The following is a 20720-nucleotide window of genomic DNA, read 5'->3' on the forward strand; positions in this document are numbered from 1 at the left end:
GTGCTGCAGTTCATGGGGTCACAAAGATTCGGACACAATGGAGCGACTGAACTGAACTGAACTGAAGGTGTTCTGAGACAAGTCAGTCATGTAATGAATGCATCTGGCCAAAGGGTGCCCCTGGGCACTGTGGTGGGAATGTAAATTAGTTCAGCCACTATGGCAAACAGTATAAATGTTCCTTAAAAAACTAAAACCAGAGCTACTATATGATCCAGAAATTCCACTACTGGGCATATATATGGAAAAAACCAAAAACCTAATTTAAAAAGATACAAGCACCTCAATGTTCATATCAGCACTATTTACAATAACCAAGAGATGAAAGCAATCCAAGTGCCTGTCAACAGACAGTGAGATTAAGACATGATACATACACACACACACACACACACACACACAGGTATATTATTCAGCCATTAAAAAGTGAAATATTGCCATTTGCAGCAATGTGGATGGACCTAGAGAATATTATCCTTGGTGAAATTAGTCACAGACAAATGCTATATCATTTGTAAATGGAATCTAAAAAATAATACAAATGGATGTATACACTAAACAGAAACAAACTCACAGAGCTAGAAAACAAACTTATGGTTACCACAAGGGGAAGGAGTGGGGACAAATTGAAGGTATGGGATTAACAGATACAAACTACTACACATAAACAAGGATTTACTGTGTAGGGAATTATGAACTTCCCAGGTGGCGCTAGTGGTTAAGAACTTGCCTGCCAATGCAGGAAACATAAGAGACTTGGCTTTGATCCCTGGTTCAGGGAGGGGGGCATGGCTACCCACTCCAGTATTCTTGCCTGGAGAGTCCCATGGACAGAGGAGTCTGGTGGGCTACAGTCCAAAGGGTCGCAAAGAGTCAGACGCAGCTGAAGCGACTTAGCATGCACAGAGAATTATACCCAATATCTTACAATAGCCTATAACGTAATGAAGGAATAAAGGAAGGAAGGGGGAAAAAGAAAAGAAAGAGAGAAGCTGGCAATGCTCCTGATACATAGTCAGTGCTCAATAAATGATGGAGCCTTCCTTTCTCTTTCAAGATGGATAAAGTTCTCACCAGCCACGGCTGGCCCAAGTGGGCCACTTCAACAGCTTTTCCTTCCTTCTCCACAAGCAAGAGAAGCCAGTTTCATCTCATTTGATTTCTATCTTAGAAGGAAATTGGAAGAAACAGTTCAAAGTCCTCCACACACCCCTCTACAGCTGCCTTAGACTCCACCTATGTCTTCCAGGCAAAGTTCCTACTCAAAGTGCCACAAAATCAGCCTCCTTGCAATTTTTCATCTCCAGTCTACTTTCTACCCTCTAAGGTTCTAAAGAACAATTCTTTTCCTTCTCTGCATAGAATTCCTTCAAACATTTGGTGCTCCCATCCCCCAAGTCATCACTTTTCCAGGTTAAACGAAGTTCATATTTTCCAGTTTCTTTTACAAGAGGATTCCAATGTCCTTCCCCCATCCTGGTCTCTCTCAGCAAATGATATTCTCATTTATCTTGGGCATCCAGACCTGAAGGCATCACTGTAGACATGGCCCAGCAATAATAACTATATACACTAACATTGATGGAATATTTACTATGCCCCAGGTATGTGTAAGAGCTTTTCTTGTGTGAATTCATTTACTAACTGCCTTTGCAGCTCTGCTCTCTGCCTTGGGAAGTCACTCGTGTGCACTAGGTCTAGGCCACCCAACTAATCAACTCCAAATATGAAGTGTCACCTCACTTTAACAAGGCTTATTACTAAAGCCTCAGGTCACTGTTGGAGAAGGCAGTGGCAACCCACTCCAGTACTCTTGCCTGGAAAATCCCATGGATGGAGGAGCCTGGTGAGCTACAGTCCATGGCGTGGCTAAGAGTCAGACACGACTGAGCGACTTCACTTTCACTTTTCACTTTCACACATTGGAGACAGAAATGGCAACCGACTCCAGTGTTCTTGCCTGGAGAATCCCAGGGATGGGGGAGCCTGGTGGGCTGCCGTCTATGGGGTCACACAGAGTCAGACACGACTGGAGCTACTTAGCAGGTCATTGTAGCACATCACGACCTGAGGGCAGGAGGTAGAAGACATGAAATGCTTAGGTTCCTCCTTGTTTACTCTCAAAGTATTTATTCTCAAGGGCTCTATCCTCAGTTAAGAGATTTAATTTTGGCGTCTTCACAGTTTTCTGTTTTCAGACCATGCACGTGTTGTGTCTACCGTTGACATCAATTCTATTGCTCCTAGAATGTTCCTAGGACATGAGTGCCTATTGCTCTAAACACATACCTGGTCATGAACCATCCCTCTTGAAAATGTTGTGTAAGAGAGAAAAAAGTAGAAAATCTCAGCAATGAAAGCAATTTCAGTGGTCCTTTTTGCTAAATACACATGCACTGCATGGTTTGTCCTCAGGAACAAGGAATGGATGGTATCGAATGAGCCACACTTTCCCCAAAAGGACACACTTAGAGACAACTGGACACTCTTAGGAAACTGGCTATAGCCCTGGGGTCACCTGTACCAAGCAAGGTGATAACAATGCTCATTCCCACCACACTTCACCCCTGCACCAAATCCTCATGACCATCCCTGGGGACCAGTGGTATTTCATGTTTCAGTGATGATGATGATGGCTCGGGAGCCTGCATGCAGGCAACTTCTTAGCCCAAAACTCAGCCTCTTCCCCCAATAAACTCCTGCCACACAACAATCAGGCTTCCCTAGTGGTTCAGATGGTAAAGAATCTGCCTGCAACGTGGCAGACTCGGGCTCAGTCCCTGGGTTGGGAAGATCCCCCAGAGAAGGAAATGGCAACCCACTCCAGTATTCTTGCCTGGAGAATCCCATGGACAGAGGAGTCTGATGGGCTACCGTCTGTGGGGTGACAAAGAGTTGAACACGACTCAACAAGTAATACGCATACATACACCAGCTTTCCCCAGGTAGGTGGTGAGAGATTGGCTAACGTGAGAGGGAGCATCTTGAAAGTATTAAAACACTGCAAAACATGTTTGCATTCTTCCTTCAAAGAGTAAAAAACCCTCTGTATTCTGTTTCTTCTTTAGCAGTTTTTTTGTGATTGTTTTCTGTTGTTTTCACCATAAATGAAACCATCCTAATTCAGTCAGGACCAGAAACCCAAACAATAGCAAACAAACCAAACAAAAGATAGGATAGACTTTGCAAAAGAGAAAGCAAAACCCACAGGGGAACCAGGCCAGCTGCAGAGGGCTCAGGCAACACAGCAGCTTCGTGGCATACAGACACCCCTAGGTCAGTCTGGAACAAAGACCTCAGCCCATAGGAGATGAGCTCGGCTTGTCGCCACAAGAGTTGGGCTTGTCTGGGATGAGGAGGGTGGTTGCAGCTTTATTTCAGCCTGAAGCATGGCCATCTCACTTACTCTGTGTCTGTACCACTTACTGTTGGATGGCCATTATTCACAGAGAGCTGACACTGAGACACCAAGGAGGCACCATCATCTCCTGCCCGACACTGTGATCTGAGTGACCCAGGTAAGCTGGTATTATGTTATGGGCATCTCAAAACTGAATTAAAATAAGAGGGAGTCTAGAAAAAGGGATTTCATACCACCTGATGGAGGAGAAAAGGTGGTACCCACCACCATTCTCCACTGGAAGAAGAATGAGACTGAGCTTGAGTCCAAGATTAAGATCAAGGCTGAGATAGATCGGACTTCCCTGGATCTGCCTCCCAATGCAGGGGACACAGGTTCGATCCCTGATCCGAGAGGGCTCCACACGCCGCAGAGCAGCTAAGCTTGTGCGTCGCAACTACTGAGCCTGTGCTCGAGAGCCCCCAGTTGCAACTGCTGAAACCCATGCCCCCCAGGGCCTGTGCCCCACAGCAAGAGAAGCCACCGCAATGAGAAACCAGTGCACTGCGACAAAAACTAGTCCCTGCTCGCCCAAACTAGAGAAAGCCCAGGACAGCAATGAAGACTCAGCATAACCAAAATAAATATTTTTTAAGATAATGATTGAAAAAGAGACAGAAAAAAATCAGATACAAAGAGACACAGTAAAGACAGAGGCCCTAGGAGGACTGTGCAATAACTGCTCTCTTCCTTACAGGTCTTCCTTTTCGTTTGCTCTCTCTCCTGCTTCCCAGGAGAGCTGGACTCTCACCCAGCTCCAGCCTTGATTATCCATGTGACCTGTTGATCATAACTTCCTACAACCCTCAGAGTGCCTGGTACATAGGAAGCATCCAGGAAATTCTTCTCCTTTTCAGCATACTTCTTCATCTCCTCCTCTCTCTTGTCTCTCTTATTCTGACTCATATTATCACCATTATCATTCCCTTCTATATATTAGTTTTTACTAAAAAGTGATACATTCAGAAACAATCATAAAATGTTATACTTGAAAAATATTTTTTTACCCCTAATATGATAAAAGGTATATATAACCACCTACAGCAAACACAGTGATTCACTATGAAATAGTGAAAGCTTTTCCCCTATATTCAGAAATAAGAGAAAGATGTCAGCTGTTACCACTTCTTTTCAATACTTTCGGGATGAGTCGGACACGACTGAGCAACTTCACTTTCAATACTTTTGGGAGGTCATAATTTGGCTAATAAGACAAAAAAGTGAATTAAAGGATGTAAACACAAGAAACAAAACACCCATTCACAAATGATGTAATGGTGTGAAAAGAAACTTCAAAAGAATCTAAAGATAATACTACCAGTCAGCTATTAGAAAAGGAAAGTTTTTTAAGCTTCCATTTAAAATAGCATCAGACAGCATCAGACTCTGAGGAATAAACGTATTTGAAGATTTTCAAGACAATTTCACAGAAAACTGTGGAACACTGCTGAAAGAAATTAAGGAAAACCAAATAATGTCAATTTTCATCCAAATGACCAACTGATATAAGATAACCCTAGCCAAAAATCCTAGCGGGCTTTTTTGGTGGAAATTGGCAAGTTGATTCTAAAATATATATGGGAATGCAAAGAGCCGAGAGCCAAGAAGAAAACACAGAATGTTGACAAAATTAAATCACCAAATAATATGATGGATTATAAAGCTACAGTATTAAGACAGTGCGGCATTGGTATTAGGATAGAAAAAGAGGCCAACAGAACCAAATAGAGAATTCACAAATAAAGACACTTGAGTTGCAACAAAGATGTATTTTCAATAAATGGTGTTAGGTCACTTGAAATTCTATATGAGAAAAGGAAATGGATTTGACCTCCTTCTTCAGAATTCTGCACATTAAAAAAAAAGAAAGAAAGAAATTCCAGATGGACTATGGGCCTAAAGGTGAATGCTAAAACAGTAAAACGTGTAAAAGAAAACACAGACTAAAACCTTCCTGATACAGGAATAGGCGAAGATTTTTAAGCTTAAAAACACTGATAAATTGTACTTCATTAAAATTAAGAGCATCCCTTTATAAAAAGTGCACCATTAACAGAATAACAAAGCAGGCTACAAACTGAAAGAAGGCATTCTACAATAAATATATCTGACAAAGAACTTAAATCCAGAATATGAAGAGCTCCCATAAATCCATTTTAAAAATACAGAATTTAACATAAAATGGACAAAATATTTGAACAGGCATTTCACTGAAAAGGATATCCAATGGCCATGCTGCATATAAAAAATGGTCAACATCCATCAATCATCTAACTTAAAACCACATGAGATATGTTAATATCACCACATAAGCCTCTGCAAGGAAGTGGCACAAATGCGAATCAAACAATGCTCAAAGGAGAATAGTTGGCATAACTTTGGGAGGTTGTCAGATATTATCTACTAAAGTCTATTCTACTCCTTGGAAGGAAAGTTATGACCGACCTAGACAGCATATTAAAAGCAGAGACATTACTTTGCCAGAAAAGGTCCATCTAGTCAAGGCTATGGTTTTTCCTGTGGTCATGTATGGATGTGAGAGTTGGACTGTGAAGAAGGCTGAGCACCGAAGAATTGATGCTTTTGAACTGTGGTGTTGGAGAAGCCTCTTGAGAGTCCCTTGGACTGCAAGGAGATCCAACCAGTCCATCCTAAGGGAAATCAGTCCTGGGTGTTCATTGGAAGGACTGATGCTGAAGCTGAAACTCCAATACTTTGGTCACCTGATGTGAAGAGCTGATTCATTGGAAAAGACCCTGATGCTGGGAAAGATTGAGGGCAGGAGGAGAAGGGGACGACAGAGGATGAGATGGTTGGATGGCATCATCGACTTGATGGACATGGGTTTGGGTGGACTCTGGGAGTTGGTGATGGACAGGGAGGCCTGGATTGCTGCAGTTCATGGTATCGCAAAGAGTCAGACACAACTGAGCGACTGAACTGAACTGAATTCTATGATCCAATTATTCCAGTCCTGGGCATACACTCAATAGAAATGAGCATACATATCCACCAAAAAGAAGATGTACAAGAATGTTTATACAATAAAAAAAAAAATAGAAACAACCAGATGTCCATCAATTATAGAATGAGTAATTAAGTTGGGTGCATTTCTACATTGTAATACTGGACAATCTTTTTTTAATAATAATGCTATATATGTCAAATACGGATAGATTTCAGACATAAAGTTAAGTGGAAAAAAAAACAGAACATACTACACATACCACATATGTGCTGCTATGCAATGGATTAGGCCAAAACTCAGTGGCTTAAAATAACAGATATTTATTGTATCCACTCTGTGGTTTGGGAATCCAGGTGCAGTTTAGCTGAGTCCTCCAGCTCAGAGCTGCTCACAAGGCTCTGATCAGGGTGTCAGTCAGACTATGGTGATCTCAAGCCTCAACTCAGGGAATGTCTGCTTCCAGCCTCACTTATACGACTGTTGGGCAACAAGCCTCAGTTCTTCACCGGTTGTTGCCCAGAGGACAGCTCGCAATATGGTAGCTGGTTTTGTCAGAGCAAACTAGAAGAACCAGAGAGAGCACAAGCAAAATGCAAGTCACAGCCTTGAGGAACCTAATCTTGGAAGTGCTATCCCATCATTCTTGCCGTATCCTATTCATCAGAAGCAGGCTTCAGAGTCCAGTCCACATCCAAGGGAGGACATCACACAAAGGCATGATTATCAAGAGGCAGAGATGATTGGGAGCCCTCTTAGAGGCTGCCTGCCACACATTATTCCATGTACGTGAATTTCAAGAACAGACACATCTTGATAGAAATCAAAATATTGATTATTTCCATGGGGAGAGGCTATTGAGGAGGAGAAATGAAGGAGCTGTCTGAGATGCTAAAGATGTTCTATATCTTGATCTCACTTACATGGTGGGGTAACACCAGTGTAATCACACATAAAGAAAATTCACTGAGATGTACTATTCAAATCTGTGCACTCCAGTGCATATACATTACACATCAATTAAAAAGAATTAAAGGATCTAGTAGCCACTATCTTCTCCCTTCTGTATCTGAGGATATTAAAAGGTGATCTGAGTTCCTGAGGTCAGAGAGCCAGTTGTGAGTGGTTAACCCTGGTTAGCCTCTCTCATACGGTCAGTGTGTGCATGTCACCTCACACGTGCCGCTGGCTGGATTTTCCCTCTGGCAGTTCCATGTGAAGAGAACTGTTCGCAATTAGAGGCAGAGGCTAAACTGTGTAATGTGCTCCTCCAGCGTTAAGGTCAAGGTTACACTCCAGAAAATATCTCTGTTATTTGACAAAGTTCTCAGAAATCAGTTCCATACCAGGAGTTACACTTCTGGGCCCTCTGCACTTATGGTGCCTGAAAACGATGAACAAAAATGCCAATTATTCTGATCTTTCAAACTCAAAATATGAGAAAATCTAGATGTGATCTGGGTAACAGCCAAAGTTTTGCACTAAGCTCAAAAAAGTGTTTATTTAACAAGTTATTGGGGGAAAACATAAAGGGTACATTTGGCCCACTTAATTACAGTTGATTTTGATGAGAATGACATCATAATCAGATGTTAGAGATACATCTCACTGAATCTGAACCCCAGCACCCTGAAGTAGGAACTAAGATACACACCGACATTGTAAATGAAGACATTATGTGTAAAGAATAAAAGTAAATGGCCCAAGATTACCTGGCTAGTAAGAGGACCAACCAAGTGAGGCCAAGCTGCTGTGTATGCTGCTCCCAAGTCTATCATTGTTCAGTCACTAAGTCATATCTGACTCTTGGCAACCCCGTGAACTGCAGCACGCCAGGTTTCCTTATCCTTCACCATCACCCGGAGTTTGCTCAAACTCACGTCCACTGAGTCAATGATGCTACCTAACCATCTCATCCTCTGCCACCCTCTTCTTCTCTTGCTCTCAATCTTTCCCAGAATCAGGGTCTTTTCCAAGTCTGTGATCTTAGCTAATTCATTATACGACTCTTCATGCATGACTTTTAAAAAAGCCACTTAGTTCTGTATGTGCCAGTCTGTCATAAATGGTTCAGAGAGAATCAACAGCACAGGTCCAGAAGGGCCACATTAGCAGTTAGACTGGCATCCTCTAGATCTCAGAAAGAACAAGCTTGGATTGTAATTGCACTTCATTGGCTTACTAATTAAAATCTGTACACACGCACAGACACACACAGAGGCCTGCCACTGCAAAAGTATAACAGCAGAGCTCCAACCAGTGAGGTGCTCAGCCGAGACGGGCAACCTCAACTCAGGAGACCAAACAGATAGCTGTTCACTCTAAGTCCCAGGGGTGCAATGAGGGGCACCAACACTCCTGACAGCTCAGCAGGGTGGCACGAATGCAGAGGAATGGGCTTCCTTAGACCTATCCACCTGCCGGGATGGGGGGTGCACCAAGACATCAGCACCCAGAATTGATCCATAATGAAGCCCTCAAAGCCCTTGGAACACTGAGAAGGACTAAGCTAATCAGTCCTACAGACTTGAACCAATTTCACTAATAGAATATATGGCCAGACCACATGACTACCACAGGCAATCACAATTGTTGGGAACCATGCAAACCACAACAAGAAACAAGCTGTTGAATTAAACATGACTGACCATTTCCTTGGGGGATTTCCCCTTTTAATGTTCACTTGTTACTTGTTCATTCATTTATCAGCCAGAGTTTAACAAGTCTAAAAGAGAATATTTTCTAATCATGCAAAATCTAGCCATTATTTATTTCTCCTATTTAAAAAAAGGCCACTACTCCTTTATTTCTGCAGGAGATACTCTAGCCTGATCCTTGGGCAAGCCAGGGATGTTTTATATTAGAGGAGAATGTCTTCTCTCCCCTGGGTTGGGAAGATCCCCTGGAGAAAGGAAATGGCAACCCACTCCAGTATTCTTGCCTGGAGAATTCCATGGACAGAGGAGCCTGGTAGGCTACAGTTCATGGGGTCACAAACAGTTAAGACATGACTGAGTGACTTTCACTTTCTCTCATATGCAGAACCATGTTTCCAAATCTCATAATACATGAACATAAGTCAGTTTCTACTCACTCGCCAACACCTCCTCACTGAAGCACCATGCATTCATGTTACCTGTAGCACAATTTTAACTATTTCTATTTTATTTACTTAATAACTGTCTCCAATACATGCACACACATATCCACACACACACACAAACTTAAGCTTCATGAGAGCACAGACCACAACTTCTGCCTCTAATTCTCAGTTTTGCCTTTTCCAGTTAAGTAATCTGAGTCCTGTTACTGAACCTCTCTGATCCAGTAGTACATGGATTTTGTGAGGCTCAAATGAGAAATGCATATAAAATATAGCGGAGTACTCATTAAATTTAATCAACTTCACCTAACTATTACCAAGCAAGAACAAAAGGTCCAGAGTCCACCTGCCACAACAGCTCTTCCTCCTTATCTTAGATGAGGTTTATTCTGGCAACCCATGGCTAGACTTTCTGTGCAAGAATCCAAACAGAAAAATCCCACATCCTGCCATCACATGGTATTTTATTGGAATTTCATCTCTCCAGACAGTCTCAATTCCCTCCTCTCCTCTCCCCCTCGTCCTGTCTGATGCTATGATGCTACAATCCAGTCTCTGTGACTCCGGACTGTTTCCATGGTGATGAGCAGTGATGTCATAAAGGGGGGATTGTTACAGGGCTGAATGAAATCTGGCACCAGATGCACCCTGCCTCCTTATATAAGGGGGGGGTGGGGGACAAGCCCGTGGACACCTCTCAGAAAATGGGAAACCAAATCACCCGAGGGATGGCAAGGGATGACCAGAGGGAGAGAAAGTTCCAATCCCTTCCACACAATAGCAACCCCATTTGGAAAAGAACGGATTTAACAGACCTCACTAAGACAAGAATCGTGTTTCGCCAAAGAAAACAAAAGGAACGAACAAGAGGCAGCAACTACCGAAGACTCCACCTTCTGGTCTAGGAAGACCCAAGCTCACAGAGGCTGCATCCACCAAAGCCCACTGCACTGTTTACTGAGTAAAAAGCTACCAACTATTCCCTGCCGGAGCCTTCAATTGTCATGTGAGTCTGACTGCTCCAAAGACAGACCATGGTGATTGTCAGCCCAGCATGCATTTTGAAAGTAAAAAGTCTTACCAGAAATACAGCAACCAACGTCAGCTTAATTCCTAAGAGGAACTCAAGCCATCTTATTAAGAAAATTCTCAGAGGAGATTTTATTCAAAGGAGCATCCTGTAATGCCATCTCTAGGTTCTGCAAAAGTAAGTCCGGTCTTGCCTGCACAGCTGAAGGAAGGAGACCTTTACCCAGAAGAGCAACGCTTGCAAGTACAGAAGCACTGGTCGCACTGGAAAGGCCTGGTCAGGGTGCTCATTGTCAAGGCCAGGTCCCTCTGTGTGTATCCCTTGAAATTACAGATTGAGTGACTGACACAATTGTGAGTGCCAAGGAACGGGCTCTTCTCAGTAAAAGGTTTCCTTTGGTCCCACAGTAGGCTCTAGGAGCCAGTGCTTTAGCCACTGCAGAGTCCCCTTTTCCTTCTCTAGGCAGCTGCTTCTCCTGAATGCTCTGCTCCTGGCAAGTTTGGTCCACAGCAGTAGCTAAATACATGTGTCGTGTGCATGTACTTTTACGACCTTCATCATTATTTATGAATTAAATTCAAAGGGAAGTCGTATCCCTCCAGGAAACTTAACATATGCTTTCCTATACACACATATGCATGTAGTTCAGATAACTCTGCTGCTGCTGCTGCTGTTGCTAAGTCGCTTCAGTTGTGTCTGACACTGTGCGACCCCATAGATGGCAGCCCACCAGGCTCCCCTGTCCCTGGGATTCTCCAGACAAGAACACTGGAGTGGGTTGCCATTTCCTTCTCCAATGCATGAAAGTGAAAAGTGAAAGTGAAGTCGCTCAGTCGTGTCCAACTCTTTGCGACCCCATGGACTGCAGCCTACCAGGCTCCTCCATCCGTGGGATTTTCCAGGCAAGAGTACTAGAGCTTGCTTATTATTCTGGATAGGAGGAGGCCATGCTTTCCAGATGTCAGTAAGGGCAGCAACGAGCCAGCTATCTTGTCTCAGAGAAAGTCAAGTGGCCTGAGGGCCCCATTTCCAGGCCACTCTCCAGTCCCTAAACAGAATCTCTCATGCCTCCTAAGCTTGGCCCATGCCGCCCTCTTGACCAAGAATGTCCCTCAGCCCCATCCTACTGTCACAGCCCCCTCAACTATAAGATCTGGGTTCTTGTCAAACGGCCCAGATCCTCCTTTCTGAATGTTTCCTTCCAAGAAGGAGTCCCTCCCTCCACTGCCATCTCCTCCCCTACAAGCAGGAGCTCTTGAGGACAAGAACCATTCCTTATTCATACTGAAAACATGCTCCAGCCTCTGCAACAGACGTATGCCCAGGCGGATGGGGGAACAAGAGCCAAGACCCTTGAGTTCTGCGAATCTTCACTGCCAACTTCAAAATAAAAGGTGATTTTTAAAATCGAGTTTTGGTGATTCCAGTGACTGATTTTATGGACAAAGTTCCATAAGATCAAAGAGGAGCAGGGTAGCCCAATGAGAAGGGCTGGGACTCTGGAGCCACAAACTCTGGTTCTGAGACACCAAGCAGATGGTATATCCTCCAGAAGGTTTATCCTCTAATTTTTTCATCTGTAAAGACAGAAAAGGGTGGAAGCCTCAGCTCAAAGTCCAGTTCTAACACTCTAACTCAATGAGGCAGCATGTGGCACTTCCACATCCTGCAACAAGAGCATGTTACATTTCAAGGATGATTCCTCAAGGCACTGTACTGCCCTCCTGGTTGTCTCTTTCAGTCTCTCTTAAAGTCCTGCCTCCTGGTTAGCGCTCACAATGCAATGTAGGCTGGAGACGGATGACAATTCCCCAGGAAGGGCAGGCCATAAAGACAAATGGAACCACTGCCCTTGTTAATGCCACATCACCAGAAGAGAGTCTCCCCACTCTGCCCAAACACTTCTGAGCATAACCTTGGCCAGGTCCCAGGCACCAGCTAAGCTCTCCTCAAGTCTTGCGTGAGCGGGGCTAATTCCATTATTTTGCAAACACATCTCTGTGTACCTGTATATTCTGTCACTCTCCTTGTCCATGACAAATGTCTGGCATAAAATTTACCTTCAGAAATGTGTTAAGGCAGACAGCAAGTATATCCAGAGGCCTGGGGAAGGTGAGAAAACTGGAGATTGGTGGAGATGTTCTTCATTACTGTGCACCAGACAAGTAAAAGGAGAAAGAAAATTGGGGGTGCCAGGGTGAAGGGAAAAACTGATGGTTCATTCACCAGCAGCATGCATGTGTTGAAAGTCTCTCCTAGTTGCTCAGCAACCAAGAAAAAGCATTTCAGAGAGCAAGGGGCTAATTGGATAAATGAATTAATTAGACATTTCCAGAGCCAGTGCCATAAATGACGACAGGCTCGGGTGGCCAGTTTTCTGCTAGTAAAGTACCTTCGATACTTGCCCCTGCTTTGGTCCAGCAAATTTAGGGAGCTGGGAAGAGTGGGAGGCAGGTAACAATGTGTCAGAGATGCTATCTTAGGAGGAGTAGGTGATGAAGGAAACCCCAGTCTTGGGGGTGAAGTTGAACTAAATAAACTTTGAGGTCTCTTTCGACTCTAACATTTGATCAGTTTTGCTCTGCAGGGTAGGGAGTGGGGGAAAGGACTGAATCTCCACTCTAGCAGCCTGAGGATAACTTTTTTCCCCACACCATCCTGTGGGGTTTCCTTTTGCTGTGTTTAAAGGAATCAGGTTCCCATGAAAGCCGATAGACAGCAGTTGTTGAGGAGTTTGTGTGGGAAATGAGATGTTTTGTTGGTGGCTGCTTTTTCCCTGCTCTGCTTTGCTTCCTCCCGTTGGCTTGCTTTAATTACAGCAGAACCCCACTGCTTCCTCTAATGATGGAGAGGCCGCTCCTGCACAGAGCTCACAGTAGAGAGGAGGGTGCAGGCAAGAGGTCCTGCTGGTGGGAAGAGAACAGACCCAGGGCAAGGAGGGAGGGTGGCCAGCAGCTGCCGGAGCCCATCTCTCAGCTTCACTGGCCCCTGCAGTGAGAGGAGAGGAAAGGAAAGAGTTAGGGATGGGGTAGGAGAAAGCAGGAAAGAAACAGACTGCAAGTCTCAACACTTGCTCAGATGCATGCATGCATGTTAAATCGCTTCAGTCATGCCTGACTCTTTGCAACCCTATGGACTGTAGCTGGCGAGGCTCCTCTGTCCATGGGATTCTCCTGGCAAGAATACTAGAGTGGGTTGCCATGCCCTCCTCCAGGGGATCTTCCCCACCCAGGGATTGAACCTGCATCTCCTGAGACTCCTGCATTGCAGGCGAATTCTTTACCATTGAGCCACCAGGGAAGCCCACCTGCTCAGATACCAAAGCGAATTCAGCGAAGATAACCAATTTAAGTGTCTGTCAACTGATGAGTGGATAAAGAAAATGTAGTATTTATATTTAACCCAATATGTTTCAGCCTTTAAAAAAAAAAGTAAATCCTACCATCTGCAACCTGGGGACATTTTTTCTAAGTGAAATAAGGCAGGCGCAGAAAGACACAGACGGTATGCTCTGTCTTATATGTGGAATCTCAAAAAGTCAAACTCACAGAAGCAGAGGATAGAGTGGTAGTTGTTGAGGGCTAGGAGGTGGGATAAATGGGGAGATGTTAGCCAGAATACAAAGTTTCGGTTAAGAGTTCTAATGTACAGCATGGTGAGGACAGTTAACAATACTGTAGTGTATACTTGAAATTTGCTAGTAGACTAGATCCTCGATGTCTTCACCACATAAAAAGAGGAGCTATGTGAAGTGATGAGTTTGTTCATTAGCTTGATCGTAATCATTTCACAATGTACATGTGCATCAAAACATTACACGGCATACCTTAAATATGTACAATCCTTATTCATCAATTATACCTCCAAAAAAGCTGGGGGAAAATCCAATACAATGCAAATCTCTCAGGAAAATGAAGGGAAGAATAAAGGACTACTATCAGAAGGTTCTCTCAGAGCAGGAAGAATAAGGAACATGGAGAGTGCTGGGCAGAGGGGAGGGTAAGAGCCAGGGTGGTTTTCCCAGCATCACTTTCTTTTCTTATTTCTCTTTAATAAACACTGGTCCAGCCCCCAGGCCTGAGAGCTAACAGGGGCTCTGGGTCGGGAAGACCCCCTGGAGAAGGAAATGGCAACCCACTCCAGTACTCTTGCCTGGAAAATTCCATGGACGGAGGAGCCTGGTAGGCTACAGTCCATGGGGTCACAAAGAGTCGGACACCACTGAGCGACTTCACTTTCTGGGGCATTTGAGATCTCCTCCTGTCCCTGGAAATTTCATCCTCTACTCAAGTGCTAACCCATAGGGTGACCCCACGTTAAATACTAAAATTCACAAGAAACAATGGGTCCTATCCATTCACAAACGATTCAGAATAGACTTGTTAAAAGCAGGATAAATTCTCTCTAAAAGCCTGTTTTTAGGAAACCACTTAAATTTAAAACAAGAAGAGGGGGCTGTAAGAGAGAGTTCCACAAAACAGAGCTGTGCGGCAAGTGGACACAAGCGTTTCATCCTCAGGGTCACCTGCTGCTCTTTAAAGACACTTACCTCTACCCTCTTACCATTTCCACTCCCTTCGGGAGAAATTTAAATAGGGTTGAATCTGAGATTAAAGAGAAAGAGAAGGCTATTGATAAGTCTTAGTCCACCCCCCTAGCCATTACAGGATCATTTCCCACTGTGCAGGGCTTTTCTCTGCTGGAGCATTTCATGAGTCCCTCCTCCCCCACCCCTGAGGAAGGGAAGTGGCATCTTTCTCCTCCCCTTAAAACACACATCCTCACAGCGGCGAAAACAGCTCTCAGGAGGCAGATCTACCAGGAGGTGAAAGTGAAAGCGTTAGTCGCTCAGTTGTGTCCTACTTTTTGTGACCCCATGGATTGTAGTCTGCCAGGCTCTTCTGTCCATGGAATTCTCTAGGCAAGAATCCTGGAGTGGATATCTATTCCCTTCTCCAGGGGATCTTCCTGACCCAGAGATTGAACGCAGGTCTCCTGCTTTACAGGTGGATTCTTTACCATCTGAGCCACCCAGGAAGCCCCAACCAGGAGGCAGACCAAGCTAATATTCAGGACCTCTTATTACCTAATAATCACCCCCATTTTCAAATACACACCTTGCCAAATATTTCAAATTCACCAAATCCCCACACTGGCGTGCAAAATAAGGATTATAATTCAGCTAAATAAAAGAGACAACTAGGTTTCAGAAAAGAAACTGCCCAAAGTCACAGAGCTGGTCAAGGATGGAGCTAAGAATCAAGGTGAGGTCCATCTACTTAAGCATGACTCTGCCACCTAAAGCACCCCAGCTTCTGTCTCCCCATAAGTCATCTAATTTATTCATTCCATCCTACTGGGAGAAAAAAGCCTGAGACTGTATTAAGAACTTAATGGGAAACAAGAACCTCAAGGTGCCAAAAAAGATCAGTGGATTAGGAATCAGCTAGACAGACATTAGTATGGGCTCCTCCGCTATCTCGGTGAATTTAAACACTCTGCGGTTTCTCTTAGCCATATTTTTCATACCTGGAAAAGCATATGGTTAGGTCATTAAGTGTTCTTTCTAGCTTTAAAATATGACCTCTGATCTATTTATATTCTTAGAGAATCTTGGAGAGGACCATGTTTAACCCAAAGGAATGACTCGAATTATCAAGTTTCTGCCCCCGCCAAAAAAAAAGATTGAGCACAAAACCCTTTCTTCTGCCTCCCAAAGTCACATCACAAGTATGAGCAACTTTTCTTATGATTTGGTAGCCATAGCACTCCCTCACACATGTCTGGAAGTGTATAGTTTATAATGCCCTTTCAAACATATGATTTCATTTTGATCCCTCCCACTACTACACAGATGAGAAAATGAGTCTCCATGTTGACTGATTTGGACCATTTCATAAAGCTGGTAGAAGATGATATAGAGACTGGCTTTCCAGTTCCAGTTTTTAGTCACAAGTAAAAGGGATGCTCCTGAGTATACCCTGTACTTGGATCCAGAGTCCTCTTGCAGCCTGAGCCTGTTCATACAACCACTAAACTATGACCATCGTCATCCCCATTAATCTCTTTTGAGGCCATAACAGACACTAAGTAATAGTTGTTGAAATAACTAATAAAGGATGCTAGTACCGTTTCAACACATAAACCTGAAAATCTGCCGACTCCATCTCCAGGTCAAATCAGCTCTGTTTAGAGGCATGTGCACATTAACACTCACATGTACACACGCATGACCTCCCCACAATTTCTCTCCACTCCTGAAAAGGCCCACTGAGAAGTATTTTATCCCAGACATGATTCTTTCAGTATCCCTCAGTCCAAACCGTGGAGAGGCTGGCTGAGGCAGGGGATCGTCAATGAGCAGCAGTGTTTCTCTACTGCCTGCCTATGTTCAGTTACACGGTCGTCATGGTGGTGTTTCATACCATATCATCAGCTCTACCCCCAACTCCGTTTCTTTAAAAATTCATAAGTGTGCAAAAACAGAAAAGAAAAACACAAAACAAAACCAGAAGAGGGAAAAGGCAATCTTGAAATCCACGCGACTGAAGAAGCATATGTTCCTGCAGGCATAGTAGGTATTAATAATTCAACAAAATATTACAGTAATTACTATACTTTGCAAAATCACAACAGTGCACTTTAGCACAACTCCTACCAATCTTGCAACTGCCATTAATAAATAAAACACAATTCCCTGTATTAAATTTGTTGTTTAAAAGCTAAATATTTTATCAGAATATATTTTAAATAATCCATCAAGACCAAGTAAATCCCTGGCCCCACATTACTTCCCTGTTTAAGTGAAACTCCATCTCTCTGGCTAGAGGAGAAATTGACTTTGACTCTATCAAGAATACACTGAGTGTCAAGGCTGGAAGGCCCTCATGGAAGGACCTGAGGACTGCTCAGCTCACACACTCTGCTGGAATCTGGCCAAGCTGTTGGAGAGAGAGTGAGAAAGGAGAAAGAGAGAGAGTGGAAGATGAATTCTTTTGAACCATGAATCTGACCTACTTCATTCAGCTCCAGGAAAATAAGCCACGAACTATAAAGAGAGGTGAGTGGCAGGAAACCACCAAAAAGACACACCTAAGTATAGCCTTGAACATGTATGAGGCTCATGGCCTTGAAATACAAGCAAGCCTCCCTTTACACTATACTCATGGTCCCCCATGTTTGCTGCATCCAGTCTATCAAGTTCTTGATTTTATCTGCTGTATCAGCTTTTGCTGCAAAAGTGCTGCAGAACAAATCACTCAAATCTCAATCTTTTTCAGAAAAAAAAAATCAATCATTTATTCTCACAACAGTCATCTATTCTCATAAATATACAGGGCAGCTGGGGCTTGGCTGGGCAATCTTGCTGCCCATGGCTGGGCTGGGCAGGGCTGGGCTGGGCTGATCTAGGCTGGGTTTGGATGGAAATAGCTACAGACGACTTGTCTCCCATTCTCTACCCAGGACTGGTGGGCCAACCTGGGCATGTTTTTCTCATGGCTACTGCAGAGGTGCAAGGCAGCAGGTAGATACACAATACCTTCTGATAACTAAGCTTAGAACTAGCAGTACTTCTATTGGCCAAAGCAAGTCACATGGCCAAACTCAAGGTTAGGAGATGAGGAAGAAGGTCCCATCCATAGAGAAAGGGCATTGCAAAAGCCCAGTACTAAGGGAGTTAAAGAGAGAGTGAAGAATTAGAGAGAGAAGCCAACAACACAGCCAACCACGCCTGCTAAATAGCTCTTCAGTTGGTTTCTTCTCACCACTTACTCTGCCACCACCCAAGCCACCGTCCTCTTTAGCCATTGCAACACTCTGGTCTCCTCGAACCCAGCCTTCTCTCCCTCCAACCCATCAGTCAGTCAGTCAGTTGGTAAGACATGTCCTGCTCTTTGCATCCCCATGGACTGTAGCCTGCCAGGCCCCTCTGTCCATGTGATCTTCCAAGAAAGAATACTGAAGTGGGTTGCCATTTCCTCCTCCAAGGTATCTTTATGACCCAGGGATAAATCTGCATCTCCCACCTGTATCTCCTGCACTGATAGGCAGATTCTTTACCATTTGAACCACCTCGGAAACCCAACCCACAGGTGGTCAAATTTAATTATATGACTCTCCTACTTTGAACATTCCCAAGGCTTACCCCTTTGCTCTTAGGATAAAGAATAAACTCCTTCCACTGAGCCTATATTGCCTTTCTTGGTCCAATCCATGCCTGTCTATCTCAATTCATCTCCCACCAGCCCCTAGCCCACAAACCCTCTGCTCCAGTCACTCTGTCCTGCTCCCTGTTCCTTTCAGAAACCCCAGTCTCTCATGCCACAGAAGCTGGGCATCCAAGACACTCCGCCCATTCCTCCTCATCTAACTGATTGTGCTCATCTGCTTCCGCCTCTCTGCCCTCTCCCAGATAAACATTCTTGGTGAACCTCTGACAGTATCATGAACCTCTCCTGCAGAGCTCACCATTATGTACTCAGAACCCAGCAGCACCTGGCACATAGACGGCACACCACAAATATCTGCTGAATATCAACAACATTTCTTAAAGCTATTTTAATTATTTTTAAATAAAAGATGGCTGCAGATGGTTACTGCAGCCATGAAATCAAAAGACGTTTGCTCCTTGGAAGAAAAGTTATGACCAACCTAGACAGCATATTAAAAAGCAGAGACATTACTCTGCCAACAAAGGTCCATCTAATCAAGGCTATGGTTTTTCCAGTAGTCACGTATGGATATGAGAGTTGGACTATAAACAAAGCTGAGCGCTGAAGAATTGATGCTTTTGAACTATGCTGTTGGAGAAGACTCTTGAGAGTCCCTTGGACAGCAGCGAGATCCAACCAGTCCATCCTAAAAGAATATTGGCTGATATATATCTGAATATACACTACTACTGAATATTCATCGGAAGGACTGATGCTGAATCTGAGACTCCAATCCTTTGGCCACCTGATACAAAGAACTTCATTTGAACTTTCATTTGAAAAGACTCGATGCTGGGAAAGAGTAAAGGCAGGAGGAGAAGGGGACGACAGAGGATGAGATGGCTGGATGGCATCACTGACTCAACGGACATGAGTCTGAGTAAACTCCGGGAGTTGGTGATAGACAGGAAGGCCTGGCGTGCTGCAGTCCACGGGGTCGCAAAGAGTCGGATACAATTGAGCAACTGAACTGAACTGAAGAGTACCTCATCTGGTTGTGCTATACATTAAAGATATTCAGATAGTGTGTCTATGGCAAATTGCTTCAGAGAGAATTTAATTTCCCCACATCACACTGCTGATTTGTATAAATGTGGTTTTAACGCATGAGGTTCCCTTACAGGGTTGGGCCTCAACAATAGGAACAAAGCCATGATGTCCCGTGTTAGGCATCCCCTTTCCCCATGCTCCTCTGTTCCCTGAGGGGGAAAACAGCAAACTACGCAGAATCAGCAAGTACTCTAAGGATGACAAAGACCCAGGGGGAGTTTTTTTGACCTTACATTTCTATGTCCAGATGAGCCATCAAAGCCGTGTGAGATAAAAATAAACTTTAGACATATCCACAATGAAAATAAAAGTATCACTCAAGCACTGGGTGACTACGTAATATACCATCCAAGGCGGGATCATTTGAGAGTTAAAAGGAACCTAGTAATATTTATGTCAGGACACAGGAACAAGTCAGGACATTCCTCTGCATTCTCTTAGAAAGAACACTTGAAGATCTACCACAGAAAAATGAAATGCAATCCAAAAAAAAAAGAGGAATGGAATTCAAGAAATAGAGGCACGAATCCAGGAGTAGAAATAAATAGAAATATCAAGATGACAACAAGGAGGCAGGCCTAGAAGGAAATCAGTTCAAATTAGAATATCCATTAATGATACAATTAAGAAGCTGGACTATCTTAGTACTATGGTGAAAAAATAGATGTTTCTTTTGTCTTCCTATGAGGAACATTCTCATTGAGAGACACAGATTTAGTCATTAGGACTACATCTATTTCTAATCATGCTACTGAACTTTTTTGTAGATAATAAAACAATCATAATATTTTAAACATTTTATGAGTTTCCATTTCCTGTGGTCTTGATTACAGTCAGTGTATTTCCTAAGAATGCTCAAATTTAGCACATATTTTGCATGATCTCACATATTTCTTTGCAATATTTGTCTAATATGTGAGTCCCACACATAAGACCATAACTTTTGGGTATCCAGTCAG

At 43.6% G+C, this 20720-nt stretch overlaps 1 protein-coding gene across 1 annotated transcript in view; it reads right to left on the reverse strand.

Annotated features, from left to right (window-relative positions):
- SORCS3 (sortilin related VPS10 domain containing receptor 3) overlaps positions 1-20720 on the reverse strand; it is a 650187-nt gene that overhangs the window by 613369 nt on the left and 16098 nt on the right. The window lies entirely within an intron of this gene.

Source organism: Capra hircus, chromosome 26 (genome assembly GCF_001704415.2).
Source record: "Capra hircus breed San Clemente chromosome 26, ASM170441v1, whole genome shotgun sequence".
NCBI classification, from domain to species: domain Eukaryota; kingdom Metazoa; phylum Chordata; class Mammalia; order Artiodactyla; family Bovidae; genus Capra; species Capra hircus.